This window comes from Sinohyriopsis cumingii, chromosome 16 (genome assembly GCF_028554795.1).
Source record: "Sinohyriopsis cumingii isolate HCF-2022 chromosome 16, ASM2855479v2, whole genome shotgun sequence".
NCBI classification, from domain to species: Eukaryota; Metazoa; Mollusca; class Bivalvia; order Unionida; family Unionidae; genus Sinohyriopsis; species Sinohyriopsis cumingii.
The window spans coordinates 16,425,656-16,445,669 of NC_142976.1; the positions used below are offsets into that span (position 1 = coordinate 16,425,656).

A 20,014-nucleotide genomic window follows, 5' to 3' on the forward strand; every position below is an offset into this window, starting at 1 on the left:
ATAATGTCGCTGAACCCCGAAGGGTCTCAATTACTTCAGCGGATCGCGGAGAACACCACTCCGGTACAAACAAGTATGATATCGATAACATCAACGAAACCCGAATTCAGTGTGAACTTCCCATCACCGGTTCCAGTAAAGGAAATAGCGCTGGCAAAATTGCGAGTATATCACAGTTGGCCTAATATCCGAGCGGACGCATTTAACGGACAACAACCTAATAACTCGCTGGTTTTTGCACGGACAAATAAACCCGATGGGACCCCAAACTGGGAGGAGGTTACAATACCAACTGGGTCATACCAAATAGAGCAAATCAATAAAGAATTTCAACGCAGGATAAAATCGATCACAGGAAAGGAATCAAAAATCGCTATTACGGTTCATGAACCGACGTTATCGTCGACGATTGAAATAAGCACACCGGGGTATATGGTTGATATTTATAACAGTTCAATAAGAACCATACTAGGATGGCCCGAGAATCCACCCGCGGACACCCCCCCATCAACTATCCTCAGACACGATAACGGAGATGGTGGTAGGCATATTGCTCCATACAACGTAAATATCGCATCAGTGATAGCGATCAATCTAGTGTGTGATGTTATCGAAGGGAGTTATCAGGTGGATACCAAGCAATCAAATCAAGCTCAACAGGGGTATATCCTTTATTCGTTTTCACCAACAGCCCCTCCGGGATTTTTGATCATTGAGAGTCCGATTAATCCGGTCTATATGCGATGCCATGATCGGTTTTTAACGAGAATTAATTTCAGACTTACCGATCAGTCAAATAACCTAATTGATCTGCAAGAGGAGGAGTTAGTGATCACTCTGTTTGTAAGATCATAGCAGCAGGGGGGGCAATGACATCGACGCGGTCGTCGATGTGCTTACCGGACGCTGACGACGCTGGGGATCGGCGCGCAGAAGGTGTTAATTAAACCAAATGACGTTTGGACGATCCCCCAACGACGTCGTCGTTTTTTTTTACCAGGCGCTGACGACACTAGATCGTTGAGTTGCAGAAAGTAATAATTAAGCAAAATAACGATTGGACAAAATGTCCGATTCGCCCCCCCCTGCTGCTGATTGTTTGGTAGTATACTGAAAAGCCTGTTTGGGTATTACAAGCCAAGATGCTTATATGTACCCTATCGGCCAAGTGGCTATTTAGAGCCAAGAAAAGAAAAAGTTCCAGCACTGTAATATGAAAGACTCTTCCAATAAACGTAAAATGGCGTAAAAGAAAAATTATAAAACGTAAATATGTTAAAATTCTGTAACACGTATATAATATTGCATAATGGTAAAACATGTAATATCCTTAAAATAGGAATAAAATGTGCTATATAAACTACAATCCCTTCAATAGTTAAAACTTTTCTCGGTTTATAGTTTTTTTTTCAAGCAATTCACCTACAGATGCTTCTTTCTCACAGGGTAGAAATCAACACACTCGACAAGATCCACCACTATCAGTGGACTTTGACATGGTATCCTTTTTGGTCAAGGTTCGCCGTTTAGGAAGAATGCACTAGTTAGGATTCTCTTTGCGATAAGCGATCGGCACAATAATACCTAATCTATTCGATTTGTTATGCATAAGTTATGCTGCGCTCAAATAACGGGTTTTATGTTCTCAAGTTTGTGAAGATTTTATTCCACATATTTTGCCATACATAACAAACATGGTGATTAATAAAATGTTTGAAGTCAGCATACAGAATATTCCATTCGGAAAAGGACTTGATTGCCGGGCAGCTTTGGCTACTCCATGTGCCCTTTTATTATCCTCGCTGTCGATGTGACCAGGTAGCCCAGAATATATAAAACTTTCCCAGACTGTACAAGAACATAACGTTTCTGTACATTCAGTTGACTGTCAGATTCAAGATACTGTAAGGCTTTCAATGTGGAAAGGGGACACGAACATGGGTGTACAATTTGTGTTTTCGGAGGATTCAATGTAGCTCACATCTCGGAGTATGACCAATTTTTGCAGCAACGTAAGTGCATATATGTAGTTCATTATGTTTTGCCAACGAAAGGTACTGTTCGAAAAATATAAAATGAAATTGAACAATAATTAGGAAGATCAAGCTTTCCAGATAAATGTATAATTAAGTACAACAATATAAATTATAAAGCATAAAACATTATCTAAAGTGTATATAAAATAACGGATAAACGTAACGGACGTAGAATCTTTAAAATACAATAATACATTTCTTGTACAAACCACACTCCCTTAAACATTCCAAGATATTCTCGGTTGATACATCCTAGTACAAACAAGCAGTAGACGTCAAAATACTTCTCTTTCACAAGGTGGAAATCGACAGCACAATAATGTGCTCCACTGTCAGTAGACTGGCATGGTACACACTCAGGTCGAGGTTCACCATTCAGGACGTATGCACGAATCAGGTATGTGTGTCCGATACACGATCACTCAACTATAATGGATGTGAATTTCTTAAATTTGTGAAATTTTCAATCCGCATCTTTTAGCGTGTATGACGTTTTAATTTGTACAATTTGAAATCAGCATATGCAATCATCCATTCGAAAACGGTGACTGAAGGGCAGCTTTATCGACGTTTTCATTACCCATTATGCCAATGTGATTAAGAAGCCAACATAATACTTTTCCCTATTGTATGAGAGCATCATGTTTCAATATTTGGGATATTATTAACAGACTGTCAAATGCGAGATTCTGCATGGCTCTCAATCTGGACAGGAAATCGGAAACGATCATGTAATTTATTTTTTCCATTCGGAAAAGGTGACTGCCGGGCAGCTTTGGCTACTCCATGTGCCCTTTTATTATCCTCGATGTCCATGTCACCGGACAGCCTAGAATACATAAAACTTTCCCAGACTGTACAAGAACATAACGTTTCTGTACATTCTGTTGACTGTCAGATTCAAGATACTGTAAGGTTTTCAATGTGGAAAGGGGATATGAACAGTTGTGTAAAATTTGTGTTTTCGGATGATTCAATGTAGCTCACATCTCGGAGTAAGACAGTGGAGCACATTTTTGTAGTGTCGACTTCCAACTTGTGAAAGAGAAGTATTTTGACCTCTACTGCTTGATTGTACTAGGATGTATAAATGTTTGAGAGATTTCAATATAGTTCAAAGCTCTGAATATGGCTGTAGATTGTTTTTATCAGCTTAGATAATTTTTAATTTGTACTCTACGGAGATTCGAACCTAGGTCCGCAAGTAAACAGCACCAATTGCCTTCCTTACACACACAAGCCCATATTCCTTCACAAATAGCACTTTCCATTCTGTCTGGTGTATATTTATAATTCTATATAATTCATTCTATACACCATGATTTCTTTCATAGGAATCTGGAATGACTGTGTAGATACATGAGAATTTCTCTAACCTGTATAATAGTATTATTTGTATTAAAATATTAATTCTGCCTACTATTATCAAGCATTCTTCTATAGGAATCCAGGGATAGCATTTTTCATTGTCTGATGTATGTTTATAATTCTCTGTGTGTGTGTGTGTATGTATGTATGTATGTATGTATGTATGTATCTATATATATATATATATATATATATATATATATATATATATATATATATATATATATAGGGGTAGCGTCCAGTTTTAACGTACAAATTTAACGCCACAATCAGCTACCTAGTATAAAAAATCAAATACGCAAGTGAGGTCAAAAAGGTCCATATTTGTTATACCTATATTAAAACAAAACATAAGAATATTATCAACTTGACCAGAGAAGTCAATGGCAGTTCATAGCAGAAGAAGTTTATGTACTCCAACCCCTATTTTATACATGCATTGTTCACACAGGAAGGCCATTTTTGACAGTATGTGGTGCTCACAGTGCAAACACAAGCACTTTCCCTGATGAAAATTTTGAAAAGCACTGTCTACTAAATAGCTTGATGGAATTCAGAATAGTTGTCATCCAAGCCGTTTTTTTAGATATTCTACTTGCCTTGAACCCACGTGTCTACTGCTATGGGATGCTAGCTCTTCTACCTAGCCCACTATTGGTCAGTCCCTTTTTGAAGCGTAGAGGGTTTCAACATAAGATATGCTATAGAAAGAAAAACTAAAAAGGGGGTTATGTAGTAAGAATGAACATTTTCAAAGGCTTTTTTCTAAAATCAACAGATTTCAACTAAATTGGATGACACAAAACACTTTGTATGGTCTTGAATATCCTTTGTCATTCAGATAGTAATGGTATCTTCCAACACACATATGCACACACACACACACACACACACAACAACCTCTAAAACAAACTTGCTTCAAATAAATTGTGGTGATTTTTATTGACATTAAAAATTATGGTGTTTGTAAAAATATTTCAGAAGACAGATTGCTTGAAAGATAAATGACTTCATACTAAGATTGCTTTGCTGACTGACAAAATTAATTTAATCACTTGTACACTTAAAAAAAAGTGGTTGTTTGCCAGTGTTACATTATCAAAGCTTTCTCACTTTCATCCTGTTTGTAGATGGCTTACTTAGATCGGATGTGTAATCTCAAACGAGCTGTCATGAAATGTAAGCAGAGAATTCTTGCTTCACAGACATCAATTACTGGGCTCAGGCCCAGACATATAGATGCTTTGTACCGACTGAGAGAGTCCAAAAACTTAGTAGTAGTACTTGAACCTGTCAATGCTATTCTTAATCAGCTTTGCTCCACACTTGATGGACATGTGATACGTGTCACTGAACATTTTCAAGATCACAGTACCTTATGCATGTGTGAATTTTCATACATGGTTGGACACCCAGAAGACATACTGGATAAAAATGTTCTTGAATGCCTACTTGAGGCTGAATGGACAAAGCAACAGGTATGCTTGATTATTGATGAGGTCCACTGTATTCTGCAGTGGCAATATGAATTTAGTCCCGCTTACAAGGAGATTAAAAATGTTCGGGCTCTTTTCCCAGTTTGTACAATCTGTGCTATGATAGCAACTATTAATAAAAGCAGCATCAAATCTATCAAGAAAGAGTTGAAACTTTCCAGATGCAGAAAAATTAATTGTACACCTGTTCCATGTCAAAACATCAGTTTGCTGGTAGGAAGACGACCTCCATATTCAAGTGACACAGCACCAACTTCACCTTATGACTGTTTGCAAATCACTGTTTGAGGACCTTATTAGAACAAAGGAGACTGGGTCTTGCTTTCCTGTCACAATAGTCTACACAAGACTTGTATGGTGTGGTAAAGCTATTGAGCAAGCTAAGCTACGTCTAGGTGATCAACTGTACAATGGAGAAAAAAAAGGGAGAAAATTGCATTGTTTTGCAATAACACTCTCCACAATATCACAAAGTAAATGAATATATTATGCACACCATACAGTCTTTGTTATATGTATATTAGGTCTGAAAATATATACAATTTGATACTTGCATATTTCTACTACCTCAGATATAATAGTTGGAGTTTGATGGTCCTTAAGAAAAGGTCTCTGCACAAAACAGTGATAGAAAATGAACTTCTTCCCTGTGTTCTCAATTAATTTACCAGTTCAGTTAGTTTATTTTAGTAGTCCAAAAACATGTATGTATAAATGTTTCTCTTCTCATCAAGTCTACTAAATATGGACATTTTTTCCTTAGAAATTTTAGTAAGGATATGAAGCAGAAAACCCCCGTTATATTGACTTCCACCACATCATGAACTTGTCTTTAGGATATGAGAAATTACTTCAAGCATAAATCCAATATATATATATATATATATATATATATATATATATATATATATATATATATATATATATATATATATATATATATATATATATATATATACACATCAGGTCTGCTTATAATGCATGGTACGTCACATGTAAAGCCATGCATTGTTCAGAATGTTCTTTTTTTAGTGTAGTTATTCTAGGATAGAGCCATGGACTCTTTGTGCAATAAGGGATGGCCCTAAAGCTGAAGGCAATTTTTTTATACAGCAACAATGACATCTTCAAAACTTCTTGAGAAGGATATGAAAGGATATTTAACACTTGAAACTGGCTGCTGACGCCAATTTTTGAATAATTGTTTTGACTCTCCATATGAGGCAGCTGAATTTATATGCTGTGACCTTTGTCAAAATGATGCACTAGGAAATGTATTTTATATGAAACAGATTGCAGGACAAAATCAAATAGATAGATACCTTGTGCATATGGCTTTAAAGGAATATGTGAGAGGTGATATATCTGGGAAATTGCATTTTAAGTGAATGATGATTTACTTCCATGCATAACAAACATCTGATATTATACCTATGGACATACATGAAATTGTTCAGCAATACTTATCTTTAGGAAATAAAAAGTTATTCAGACCAAGCAAGTAAATGTCGACCGCTCTGGTAGCCTAGTAGTTAGAGCATCAACATTGTATGTGGTAGATCACTGGTTCAAAACCCGGCTGAGTCATAACAAAGACTTATAAACATGGTACTAATAATAGCTTCCTCACTAGGCTCTTATCACTAAGAAGTTAAGTGTTAGTACTGGTGGCCTGGTATTGGGATAATGCTACTGGGTGGGATGTGATGCTACATGTCTGTGTAATGCTAGACATCAGTATAAAATGTTGTACCACAGACATCATAGCGATATGACTGATTTTTTTTTAAAGCTAGGTTAAAAACGCAAATCAGACACACAAGTAAATGTATGTCCTGTCACCCTTTTTAATTTTCTATTGACTATAACCTTGCCAACAGGACAGAAATGAGGCCGGCATGTGTATAGGTGAAAGTATAATTTAAAATAAGACCATTGCCTGCCACCCCATCACCTTAAATTTGGGATTTGACTATAATAAGAAATTATTCATTATTCTCAAAGTACCTTAATTTTGCATAATGAGCAGGAGGAGACTATGGTTTTGTTGAGACAATAAAGGGAAATATAAAACATAAATAACTTCAGAATTTGGGAATAGTATCGGAGGAGCAGAAAAGATAAGCCCTAAACTGACCTCTTTTTAGACACTATCAGTATAGAACAAATGAGCGATGTCTGTGTCTTGCCTCTGCCAAAGTCGGAAATACTAGAGAAATGTCGTACAAATTGCTTACTTAAACAAACCACCAGTTCCCCATCACCTCACACATGCATGGGGAGAGGAATTATTCGGATGTTACTGATTATCATTGATTAGCAAGTGTGGTACTAGTGCAGTCCTGCAGGTGTAATTAAAAAATTGTGTGTTTGTGTGTGATTGGATTTTTAACGTAGCTTTAAAAAAATAACGTCCAGTCATATCGCTAGGATGTCTGCAGTGTGGCAGCTCATAGTGATGTCTAGCACTGGTGCATAATGCCACAAACATTTATAGTGTCCCACCCAGTCGCATTATACTGACACCAAGCCTACCAGTCCTAACACTAAATTCTTAATGCTGAGCACCAAGCGAGGCAGCTGCCAGAACCACTTTTATAAGTCTTCATATGATTTGTCTGGGATTCGAACCTGTGACCTTCTGCATCTGAGGTGGATGCTCTAACCACTTAGACCGTCAGAGCAGTTGGCAATAAATATTGCTAAATTTATAACACTGATTAATCCATGTTTGCATCATCGTAAGATGACTATGCATGTAATATGTAGAATTTATCACACAGTTCTGTCATTAACTAAAAATAAAGGCAGACAACCCTGTCATTTATTGTACTGAGGTTTAATTTAAAATGGGCTGCTATTTGTATGTTTTGTGGCAGATGATGGTTCTGTAAAATTCCATGATGCAGGTTTACTTACTGTTTTTAGAAGTTTAATGTTACTTTCCAGATCCAAATGCCAGTCTAACTTTGTGATAATCGATCCAGGACTCAAACTCAAGTCCGTTTACTAAATCTGCTGGTGCTTGTATACTTTTATGAGCACTGAAAGACCTGCCTGAATGTGGTACAAATGTTTTACTTCTCGCAGAACATATATCATTTTCAACTCATCAATATATAGAGGATATTTGCTTGAAACGAGTGAATAACGGATATATTTCATCGAGTGGATGAAAAACTCAGTATTTTCACTAGTGGCGAAGCCACGAGTGAAAATTCTAGAGTTTTTCACCCACGAGATGAAATGTATCCGTTATTCACTCGTTTCAAGCAAATATTCTTTTTATTTTATGCTCACATAAGTTGGCTACCTAAAGTTTGTGACACAGTAAATTAGCAGATTTCTTACGGTAATGTCAGCTGTTTACCGTACATGTTCTGCTGTGCTATGTGTACCTGCGCACAAAATTAGTTCCACATCAGAGTGATAAAAATTAACTGATATTTCCAGACTAACAAACTACAAGTTTCAAGGATAACAGACAGGAATTATTAATAATGACAATGACATGTACATAAGTTAAAAGTAGTTCACTGACAGAAAATCAAAGGGAGGTAAGTATGTTCTGACCAAAAAAAGTAGTTCCTGTAGTGTAAAAATATTGTTATTTTTTCACTGCAGTGAAATATCAATATTATTTTAATTAGAAAATCGAGTAATTCACTGCTTAGCATAAAATAAAATAGTTTCTCTGTTTGTGATAGCCTTCACCCACCTTTACATCAGATACACTGTCAAACTAAATTATCAGCAATGTTGTCCATTACCGCTACTGCTTTAGATCTGACCAGTAGGCTTTTGTCTTTTTTCATATGGCCCAGTCCTTTAAGCAATGTTTTTGGTCCTTTTTACAAGGTGTTCCATTGCTTTATCTGCTGGTATATGACTATCTTTCTTCCCCCTTATGTTGACAAAAAGGCCAGAGATACTTTGATATGTAGTGCGCACTCTATATGATGCTTGCTGATGGCATACTATGCATAATAGGCGCAAGATTTCTAAAGCATATTTACTTCTGCTCTTACAACTCTTGAACGTCAACATCATGTATTTAAGGCAACCAATAACCTGTCCCTGTCAGGTCTGTGTATTGCATCCCAAAACTCCATGTACAGTAAACCAACCTGTAACACAGTATGGCCATACTGTTGCACATCATCCATGTCCATTGGCTTTAAAACTGTCATTTTTCCTTGCTTCGAAACATAGTTTTCACTTCCTCATCGCTAACTTTAACTTGAATGTGGATCAGTGAATCCTTGACAGTTTCTTGAACAATCATGTAAATCTTGTGCCCTGAGAAGACATATATTTCAATAAAATGATCCATAGTCTGCTGGAGCCACATATCTGCTATAGGGGCTGGAGGTATGTTCTTGGTTGGAGTAATATTTAGGTCACAAAGTCTGAAGAAATCACACAGTGCCTTAACAATGAATGATTTAGCAAATGACAAAAATAAATCTCTGTCTACATCATAATGATTCTTCATGTGAACGTTCACATCATACTGCCTTATACGAACTATCTCTCCATTCACAGAGGCAGTTTTAAAACTATCCAAACTAAAGAGCTTCTGATAAGCCATTGTCAAGAAATTCATAGCTGTATTTCAGAGTTCAAAAGTAACTGGATACAGATCTCTGAGTCTCTCTCTGGCATTAAAAGCACCTTCATGTAATCATTTTGTACCACTGAATCTCTCCCTGGTCAATTTATCACCATTTATATGCACTGGAGGATGATCTGTGCATCCACAGATTTCATCTATCGTTTCATTGTATGACTGCATTATCTTAACAGACATTCTTATACTGTTGTTCATTGTAAGGAAGAACTGGAAGTGGAACTATGACGGATTTATTTGCAAGCTCTCAGAAAATTTACCTTCAGTTTCACTACAACAAAAATCTTTAAACTTTTCAGAAAGGGAAGTCAATACACTGATGCATTTAAAATCAGGGTTGTGCAGTTGGATTTTAAATTTTTCTTATCTCTCTCTGAATGAGATCCAAGCTTAGGTCTTGAACCGACCTCTGTGGCTGGTCTGGTAGATTGGTAAAGGTCATGTGTTGCACAATAGCAGCAGATGCAAACCAATATTTTGTCCCTCCATGATAATTTTCCCTTTCAGGACACACGGTACTAATTATACGGAAGAACTGTGAACCAGTCTAGAAATGGGTGAAGAAATAATAGAGTATTTACGGGTTTGGTGGTCCATAATTGGTTAATAATGAAAATTAAAATTATAGTAAAAATATCTTTTGAGAGCTTATCCTATATATAATTTAAAAACAATATAGACAAATGTCTACTGTTGCAATTTTAGCATTCTTACTGGCTTGACTCAGGAGTACTCAATACTGAAAGTAGCACCTAGTTCATTTGGTGCAGAATCAATAACATGTGTTTCATGCACAAATATATAAACAAAATGCCGCGGGTCATATGGTGTTCTCCACACATAAGCTTGCACCAAGGTTAGATGTGAATGGAAAATTATAGGTCTCATCATCAGCATCCAGAAATTTTAAGTTATTGAATTTTGAATATGATGGTGTTTCCATATGTTTACTATTGGAGTTGAATTAGTACCGTGTGTCCTTCATGTCGCACAGCAGTTGTAAAATTTACATTGTTCCCAACAATTCTGAAAACTATTCCTGCCCTGACTATAGCTCCTTAATTTGTCAACTTCTCTATTGGTAACTTCATAGCTACTGGACAGAACCAGAATCTGCATTCTATCAAAAATCTGTTGGGAACAAGAAATAAATCAAAGAAACCTTCTCGTGTCATATTATCATACTGATGTCTTCTATTATTTATACTAGATAAAAGGTCTCATATGATTCATTGTATCGACAGTAAAAGATAAGATATTGAACTTGACCACTAAAACATAAAATATTGTTGTCTGTGATAGCTGACTGCTTATAAAATTGACTGATGTATAATAAACTAGGGGCATGTGAGTGATCAGCCAGACATACGATTTGAACCTGAATCTATGTCTACATACGCTCGGCCACTATGCTATAGTAGCTTATAATGCCAAGCCATGCATCCAATATAATCCTTATAAATAAACATTGGTAGAAAATGAGTGTTATATGATGCTATTGATTCACAATGTGCATTTGACAAAGTAGTTTGATCATATCCTGTCAGCCATTTACAATGTATACCAGTATTTTTAAATATGATATTAATTGCATAACATTTTATTGAAAACTGAAGTTCCTTTATGAAATTATTTGGTTCATGTTTGATCCATTAGTTTAAATGATAATTACTGGAACTTGGATATGCTAGTTCCATTTCTAAGCATTAAGGTTATGCACTTACTATTCAGCTAAAAAGGGTTTCAAATTTTACTCGTCCTTTATCCATATAAAATTTCCAGTTATTAGCTGTTTTTTAATCTAAATAACATTTAAATAAAACTGGAAATGGCTTGTATATTCCTCAGAAACCTAATTACATGGTAGAATAAAGGTTTCTTACAGCTGTTCTTGTAAGACCTCCATTAGGTGTGTTTTCCTTTAGAAATCTGAAAAAGGGTAAGAAAAGGGCCAGAAATAATGAACATATAAAAGATGAAAACAATTTTGAAAAAACAAAATAAAATCATTTAGAACTATATAACAAATTTACAATCAAGATTTTGAAAATATACGTACAAAATATAAGACGCAGTTAGAAACATTTGGGTAAGAGGGCAGCAATCTTGTAACAAATAAATGAAGTGAATACAAGTGTCCAACTCAATCATTGTGTCACCCAAAGTTTATAATGTATGATAAAATTCAAATGTGTGAATAGAAAATAACGTTCCCTACTTGCTGGCAATAATGGTCACAACTACTGACGTCTAGCTTATGATTATTTTGAAATGATGAGAATGCAATGTCTGTTTTTAGTCGGTCTAAAAGTAAGACGAACCGAAGCTCAATAAAGCATGCGAGTAGCAATAACATTTTCTGAAAATAAAATTAATAATTCTGAGATGCACCATTTGACTAAATAATATACTGAGTGCTAGCTTCTTATTAAAGTGTTCAAGCACTGAAAAAAATTGGGGATACAATCTATAAAACCATGAAATCAGAAAGTATGCCATGCATTGTCAACAAGTTAAATTGTTTGAATATTGCAATTATAACAATACATAACAAATGAAAATAACTTAGACCTTTTCACGAGTCTGTTCATTTTTCATAGTGATAACTATTATCTTCTGTGCAAGTGATAATTCCACAAACCTATTGCTCATAAGTATTGAGTATACAAGTCCTAACTTGGGCAGAAGTGACCCAATGGGCTGAGTCATGCCAAGTTTGCCTGTTGGCAATGCTACTGCTGGTAATACTTCAGCCAATATCGGGTTACTCAGAAAAAAATATGTTCATATATCATTTCATGAAAGTCATGATTAGGATATAAGATGCTGCTTTCATCCCATATCATTTTGTTTTAATAATAAGTGGAGGGACTACATGGTGTGTGTAGTTAAAATAAGCGAGTGTTCAGAAAGAGGTAATTCGGTTACTACAAGGAATTGAGTTTAGGTTTATGATTGCGTCAGTGGACACTGCAACTGATGTATAGTAGCTTATGTAAAGCCATTTCTCCAGATTGATTGACTGCAGCAATGCATGTAAGATATTATCTGCTTAAACAAAATAAGATTATAGTTTAACGGTCTTTTCTGATTTTTGGACTTCAGTACCTGTCAATGTTTTATATCCACAGACTTCCATTAAGTGTAAAAGATTTTGAATTATATCACAATTTAATGATATTTATCTATATTTAATTTCAACTTAAAATGCCTGCTCAAGTACCTACAATCTCCACTGTCTCTACCTCTAAATTTTAATTATGGTCTGAGGCTTTTTAAACAAATTTATACCTCATGTTTTATACCTTATGTCCAAAACTGGTAAGACTGAGTGTAATCGGCGTAGGGGTGCTAGTTAAGTGATCGCGGTGGTAAATATATGTCTTCAGGAATTACTTGTAATTGTTCACGTACAAATCCACGTTGAGGAGCAGTTGAATCTAATCTGAAGATTGCAGGTATACCCGTGGATCTTACTGTGCTAGCTATTTTATGTGTTGTAATACTCGAAATAGGATCAGTCGCTCTTTTTATACCACCTTCAAGTTAACCGAGTTGATATAAATATCTTACAGTAACATTACCTAATATTGGCTGCGCTGAAAAATCACGTCGTTGTACGGGTATGTCTTTTTTGTAATTGCATTAATAGGTTTCATGGCAGTTGTTCGAGTGATTTTAGTATTTAACGCAGCTATCACACTTGGTAATCTTGTAACCCATTCGCGAGATCTTGTATCCTGGATTATTTCATCACGTATTGATATCCAAATAACCGCTCAGCAAGTGTTCGATTAAATCATTCAACAATTGCCTGATCAGGATGAATTGCAGTATGCCTTTGTCGTATTTTGACATTATGTCGCTTCATCAACGATGATGCTGTACCAAGAAATTCCTTGCCAGGATCAACCTATAATTGTTGTGGCCATCGTAATGGTCCTCGTTGATAAATTCGTTCAAAAGCAGATAAAACTTCAGCTGCTGTTTTAGTTGATAATGGTTTTGCCTCTTTATATCTACTTTCAACGTCAATGAGAGTTAATTCGTATTTGTACGTTATTTGACGTCTCCCAATTTTAGTAGTATCATGTGGTAAAAATAAAATATCTGCTTGATGAACTTCATTAGGAACGCTGACATCAACACGTGCATGCTGAATTCGTTTAGGCGGTGGTAGATACATTTGCCATATTGCCTGTCGTGCTAACCACGCTGCGGCGGCGGAACGTGTGACATTTGCTGCATCAGCGAGATTACTAATAGTGCTCTACCTTTCCATTATCCTCTTGGGCTATAATACTTCGATTCCATCATAATAATTGATTAATTAATTACCAGCCCCTAATGCTAGTTTACATTTCATCGTGGATCTTACCAACCAATTCCTAATTATTCTCTGATATCTGGTACCATGACCATAATAATTATATCATGGAAGATGTTTTTCTCCTGGGTATTTGACCCATGGGGTTCCTCGAACCTTTGACATTAATGTAGCAATATCACCACTGTCTTTTGGGTAAAAACGAAAATTTCTTTCTGCTACATTTGTACATCTGCCACCGCATGCTATTCTTTTTTTTTGTTGTAACACTGGATAAATCAGTGGTTGGGTTTTTGACTCTACAACGTAAACAATATAAATCCATATAACACTGGTCAACAGTGAAATCATTACTGACTTGAAAAGGCCCTAATCTGTAGTATTTTGGTGTGCCGAACACGAATATAACCGTGAAAAATTTGTATTGGCTCTTGTTTTGAAGATATTCATATACCTCATTTTCTATGTTTCACTGTGTAAATTTCTCCAGTAGGACTGCAGCAACATCCGGAATAATGATGTAACATTGCATAATAGCATCATGCTCACATCATCCACAGTTGATTGCATCATTTTCTGATGCAGTGCAATACTAATGCCATGCGGCTGCTGAAGTAAGTTGACGTCAGCAGTGTACTATACATGTGTAGGCCTATTATACTAATGCCAGGCGGCTGCTGAAGCTGACGTAAGCAGTGTACTATATAAAGCCCAATCAGATAGGTTCAGCATTTAAAATATTTTAGATGTTGTGCGAGACAGTTCAAGCTACTGTTACATAAAACTTATTATTTTATCCATTTACGTACAATAAAGAACAGTAATGCCTCGAAAGTGTGTTAATACCGCGGACAATTTTTGCTATATTTGTGGGGAAGTGACATTTGCCAACCAGAAGAAAAGTATCAATTCTCAAGTGAAGAAGGCATATCATCTTTACTTCGGATGCAAGGTTGGTGACCAAGACAAGCCTTGGGCTCCGCATATATGCTGTGCTACATGTACAACACAGCTTTCACAGTGGTTGAATTGCAAAAGGTCATCAATGCCGTTTGCAGTCCCAATGGTGTGGAGAGAGCCAAGCAACCACCTAAATGACTGTTACTTCTGCTTGGTTCCTCCTCTTTCCGGCGGAATAACGAAGCGAAAGAAGTCGAGAATAGTCTACCCAAACATTCCGTCTGCATTGAGACCAGTTCCACATGGTGAGGGACTTCCTATTCCACAACCTCCAGCAGAATATTCTCTTGATTCATCTGACGAAGACAAAGGTGAGTCGACCTGTTCTTCTCCTGGTCCATCAGCATGCAGTGATCCAGATTTTCACTGTGGTGCATCATCAACCCCACACAGAATAACACAGGAAGAACTAAATGACCTGATTCGTGATTTGGACTTATCAAAGAACAAGGCAGAATTGCTAGGATCAAGACTCCAACAATGGAATCTTCTAGAAGAAGATGTCACAATTACTGCATATCGAAAGCGCCACCAGCAATTGGAGCCTTTCTTCAGAAAGGAAAGTAATCTGATATTCTGTTCCGATATTGAGGGCCTCATGAATGCTTTAAAAATCACTCATGACCCACAAGAATGGAGACTATTTGTGGACTCTTCGAAACTGAGTCTCAAGGCTGTGCTTTTGCACAATGGAAACATTCTTCCATCTATTCCAGTAGCGTATGCTGTCCACATGAAAGAGACATACGATAACTTAAGGCAGCTACTGAATTCCATTGAGTATAACAAGTACAGCTGGCACCTCTGTGGTGATTTGAAGGGAGTTGCCCTTTTAATGGGACTGCAGCAAGGATATACAAAATACATGTGATTCTTATGCGAGTGGGATAGCCGAGCAAGGGAAATGCACTACATGAGGAAGGAATGGACTCACAGGCAGAATGTAGCCATTGGAGAGAAGAATATCCAACACCCAGCTCTGGTTGAGGCTCAGAAAATCTTGCTACCACCCCTTCACATCAAACTAGGTTTGATGAAGAACTTCGTGAAAGCCATTGACCGGACTTTGCCAGCATTCCGATACCTGCATGAAAAATTCCCTCGACTCAGCGAAGCAAAGATTAAAGAGGGAGTTTTTGTGGGTCCTCAGATTCGAGAGCTTTTCAAAGATGACCGGTTCAACAACTTGCTGGAAGGTGACGCGAAACAAGCATGGAATGCTTTTCGCCTAGTTTCTACAAACTTCCTCGGAAATGTTAGGGCAGAAAACTATAAGGAACTAGTAGAAGACATGTTGATGAAGTATAAGAAACTTGGCTGCAATATGTCTCTAAAGATTCACTTCCTTCATTCCCATTTGGATTTCTTTCCTAGCAACTGTGGTATTGTTAGTGATGAACACGGCGAACGTTTTCATCAAGATATCGCAACAATGGAACAAAGATACCAGGGAAAATGGTCCACTACAATGCTGGCTGACTACTGCTGGACACTCCTCAGAGATGCTCCCGAACAGCTGTACAAGAGACAGGCGAAGAAATCTAAGATGTAGTCAATGACTTGATTTTTTATAGGTAGGCTATTACAGTTGACCTTTTACTATTGGAATGCATTTCGTTATGTAAACATTAATTTCTTGCAGATTACAAAAAAACTAGAGCCAATTTTGCAATTTGACTGTCATATTCGTGTTCAGCACATAAAAATTGATAAGAATTGACTAATTTTATTTCAGTAACATGACTTTTGTAAAAATTTGTTGTCCAGTGTAATTTATTATATTTCTATAACATGAATGTAACTGATTTCTCAGCGACACGAAAGCAAGAGCCAGTTAAAAACCATCCAGCGCTACCATAGTAAGTCCATCTGGATCGGGTAAGACGCAGTTCTTACTTAATTTGATAATGAGATGGCTCAAATGGGATAAGTTGTATTTAGTATCTCGGTCAATTGATGATCAGAGATGCTACGATGTACTTAAAGATTTTAATGAAAACGCAAGATTGTTGGACAACGATGGCGATGATATTAATTTTATCACTGATATTGATGAAACGCCGAGTGTTGATGATTTAGACGGATTTATTAATAATTTAGTTGTATACGATAATGTGATACTGGACAAACAATCGAATTCAGCTAGAATATTTTCTCGAGGCAGACATAAAAACACTGATTTGATTTATGTTACTCAGCGATACACACAAATGCCAAAAGTGATCAGAGATAACTGTAATATTTTAGTTGTGTTTAATGGAGACGATACACATACGTTGCGAAATATTCATCAGACTTGGCGTAGCGGAGATATGGACATAATTAGATTTAAAAATTTCTTTTCGCGAGCACAGTCAACCCCACACTGATTTATAACAATAAATTTACATGATCCCAGAACAAGATATCGTTTGTGTCTTGACAAAATATTTGGTTAATAGCAGCAGAGGAAGTGCGACCTCAAGTTGGTTCAATTTCGTAATATAGTCCAACAAAATAGGAGAAAAGCCTTAGTATGGTTAGAATATTTTGATTTTTAAAGTTAAAACTAGTTGCTAAGCGTAAATTTACTAAGACCATGAGATTATTCCGTCTTCCAAATGAATACGGAGAATTATATGAGTGACATACTTAGCTTCAAAGTTTAGTGTATTTGAACAATGCCACATTACGCAAAATATATTAAACTGGTTACTGCCAGATATAAATTGGTTTAATATGGATATGTGCGTAAGCATTGAAGAGTTATCTCCCTTGCTCATCTGGCCATCCGTTTGTAGCGACAACGACACATCATCATAAAGTTCTTTCAGAGAGTTAACTTTTAAAAAGACAACAACAATAACAGCAGTATACAACAACAAAATAAAAACCCGTCTGTCTCATAGGGTAGTAGAAGGCGACAGACTCAACAAAAAGAATGTGTTCCAGTGACCGGCATGATGCTACGTCGTCTCTGGCATTGTTGTATATGAGGGATGCCACTCTCCACTAGTGGGTTCGATGTTCTAAGGCTTATCTGCGGTGTGTTCATTCAACAATTTTTTTCCAAGAATGAAGAACATGCTGATTTATACAATTCTGAAGTCAATAGATGGAAATTCCAGTTGGAAACTGGTGACTGCCAGGCAGCTTTGATTGCATTACCTGCCCGTAACCGTTGCCTATCCAGGCAGCCAACACTTAATAATACTGTTCAGAGTGTATGAGAAATGATGTTTCCGTATTATCTGGGATATTAACGGTGTGTCATTGTTTTAAAAAGTCTTTCAGCGTGAAAAGGGAATCCGATGCATTGATCTACCCAAGACTAAACTTTTCAAACAGCGATACAGTATAGTGCGCGCCTGGTATTTAAGACAATTTCTTTGTAGGTGCCTACCATTAATAATATCAAGCCTGTTGAGATAACACCAGTTAATATGATAGTACGGGTAACCCTGTTATAACGCGATGATCGGGTTCCAAAGAATAACATTGCAAGATCGCGTCAACAATTTTTTCGAAACACTTCATAGAAAATGTGCATTGAAATTTCAGTGGCATCAGTTTTAAGTAATGTCTTGATCATACAGTAGATGTTTTTTTTTTGTTTCCGTCGGGTTTCATCAGACATAAAATATACTTCAGTTTTGAATTGTATACACGCCAATATGGCCAAAACTGTGCACTGTGAAGATAAGGCAACACCAATTGTTACGAAATACCTGATATGGCTTATTTAGACCACCATAAATTCTAGTATTTGACGTGTTTCGCGCGCCATAGTTTTTTGAAAGTATACGTTTTCTTTGCATCGCGTGACGCCTTCATTGCTTGCGCGGCACGTGCGTAATATATGTTAACGCGCGCGACTTTATATATTACTTAGGAATCTTGACTGACACAGCAATTAGAGGGAAGCTCTTTATGTATTTAGCTGTCGGGGCGGAATCGCCAATATGCCAACGAGTTGGGTGAGTTATATTTTTAATCAAAGTTCATTTTAGTCAATGTTCAGTTTCGCAAAACACGTTCAATGTTGTATTATACGTTTGCGTTGTTTTATCGTACTTGTAGCTTAATTCATCAAGAGTGTATGGCTTATGTAATTTGGTAGCGAGAGATGGTACGATTCGGATTATTAACAGGGATTTTAATATATACGCAATACTCCTGTTGGTAGGTCATCTTGTCGTTATTATTATAACTAATATTGAAGACGTATTATGTATTAGAGTTTTAGTACATCATATTTCTATTTGTATGCCATTCGTACGTCATAGTCGTACATAAGGAACATTTCAGGTGTGTTAGTATTAATCCATTTGAAATGCTCAGCTATTTTAATCTAGATACACACAAAGCAGACTATTTGGAAAGTGTTTCGTTTCATATTCAGGCAACTGGTTGTGGATAACTAGGTGAGGATTACTAGTTGTGGATAACTAGGTATGAGTATCTAGGTGTGGATAACTGTGCGGACTGACTAGGTGTAGCCAGAGGCCGTAGCCAACGTACATGTGCATGAGAAGTCTGGATGGTTGAAGTGACCGAGCCGGGGAGCGGGTCAAAGGTCATATGAAATGCCAAGTAAACATTGGACATATAAGAGGAATTTCCTTATAGTGTTTGACTATAAGAATGCAAGGTAGTGTCATCTAAGACAATTTGATAATTACTGAATATTTCAAATAAGCATATCTGTTCTTCATAGTTTTCCACTGGATCAATATTATGAACCTTTGTATTTATTTGATGTGATATTACTTCATCATTAGTGTGAGTGAATAATACATCTTTTTATAGTCACTTGCATACGTGTTTGTTATTTCTTAAATACAGATTCCGTCTCGAAGGGTGTTAGCTCGATTACGTTACACCAATCGCAGTGCATATGAATCTGGACAGTAGCATTAAACTTCTAAAAACAGTAAACCTAATTTGTTCAATAGTGATGATGTCATAAACAGGTAAGTTTAGGGTTTATTGTTTTTCTCATGCGATACTATTCCCAAATTCTGAAGCTATTTATGTCATATATTTCCCTTTTTCTTCTCCCCACAACCATAGTCTCCTCCTGCTCCTGATACAAGTTTACGGTAATTTGAGAATAATGAATAATTTGTTATAGTCAAATCCCAAATTCGAAGTGATGGGGTGGGAGGCAGTAGTCTTATTGTTACATTATACTTTCACCTACACACAGGCCGACCTC

General features: G+C 36.5%; 1 long non-coding RNA gene across 1 annotated transcript; it reads left to right on the forward strand.

Moving 5' to 3' along the window:
- The first annotated feature begins 18,720 nt into the window (after positions 1–18,720).
- LOC149779995 (uncharacterized) lies at positions 18,721–19,612 on the forward strand. The gene is made up of 2 exons (XR_016414869.1): positions 18,721–18,773; positions 19,199–19,612. It is a non-coding gene; the product is annotated as an uncharacterized LOC149779995 (long non-coding RNA).
- The last annotated feature ends 402 nt before the right edge of the window (positions 19,613–20,014 follow it).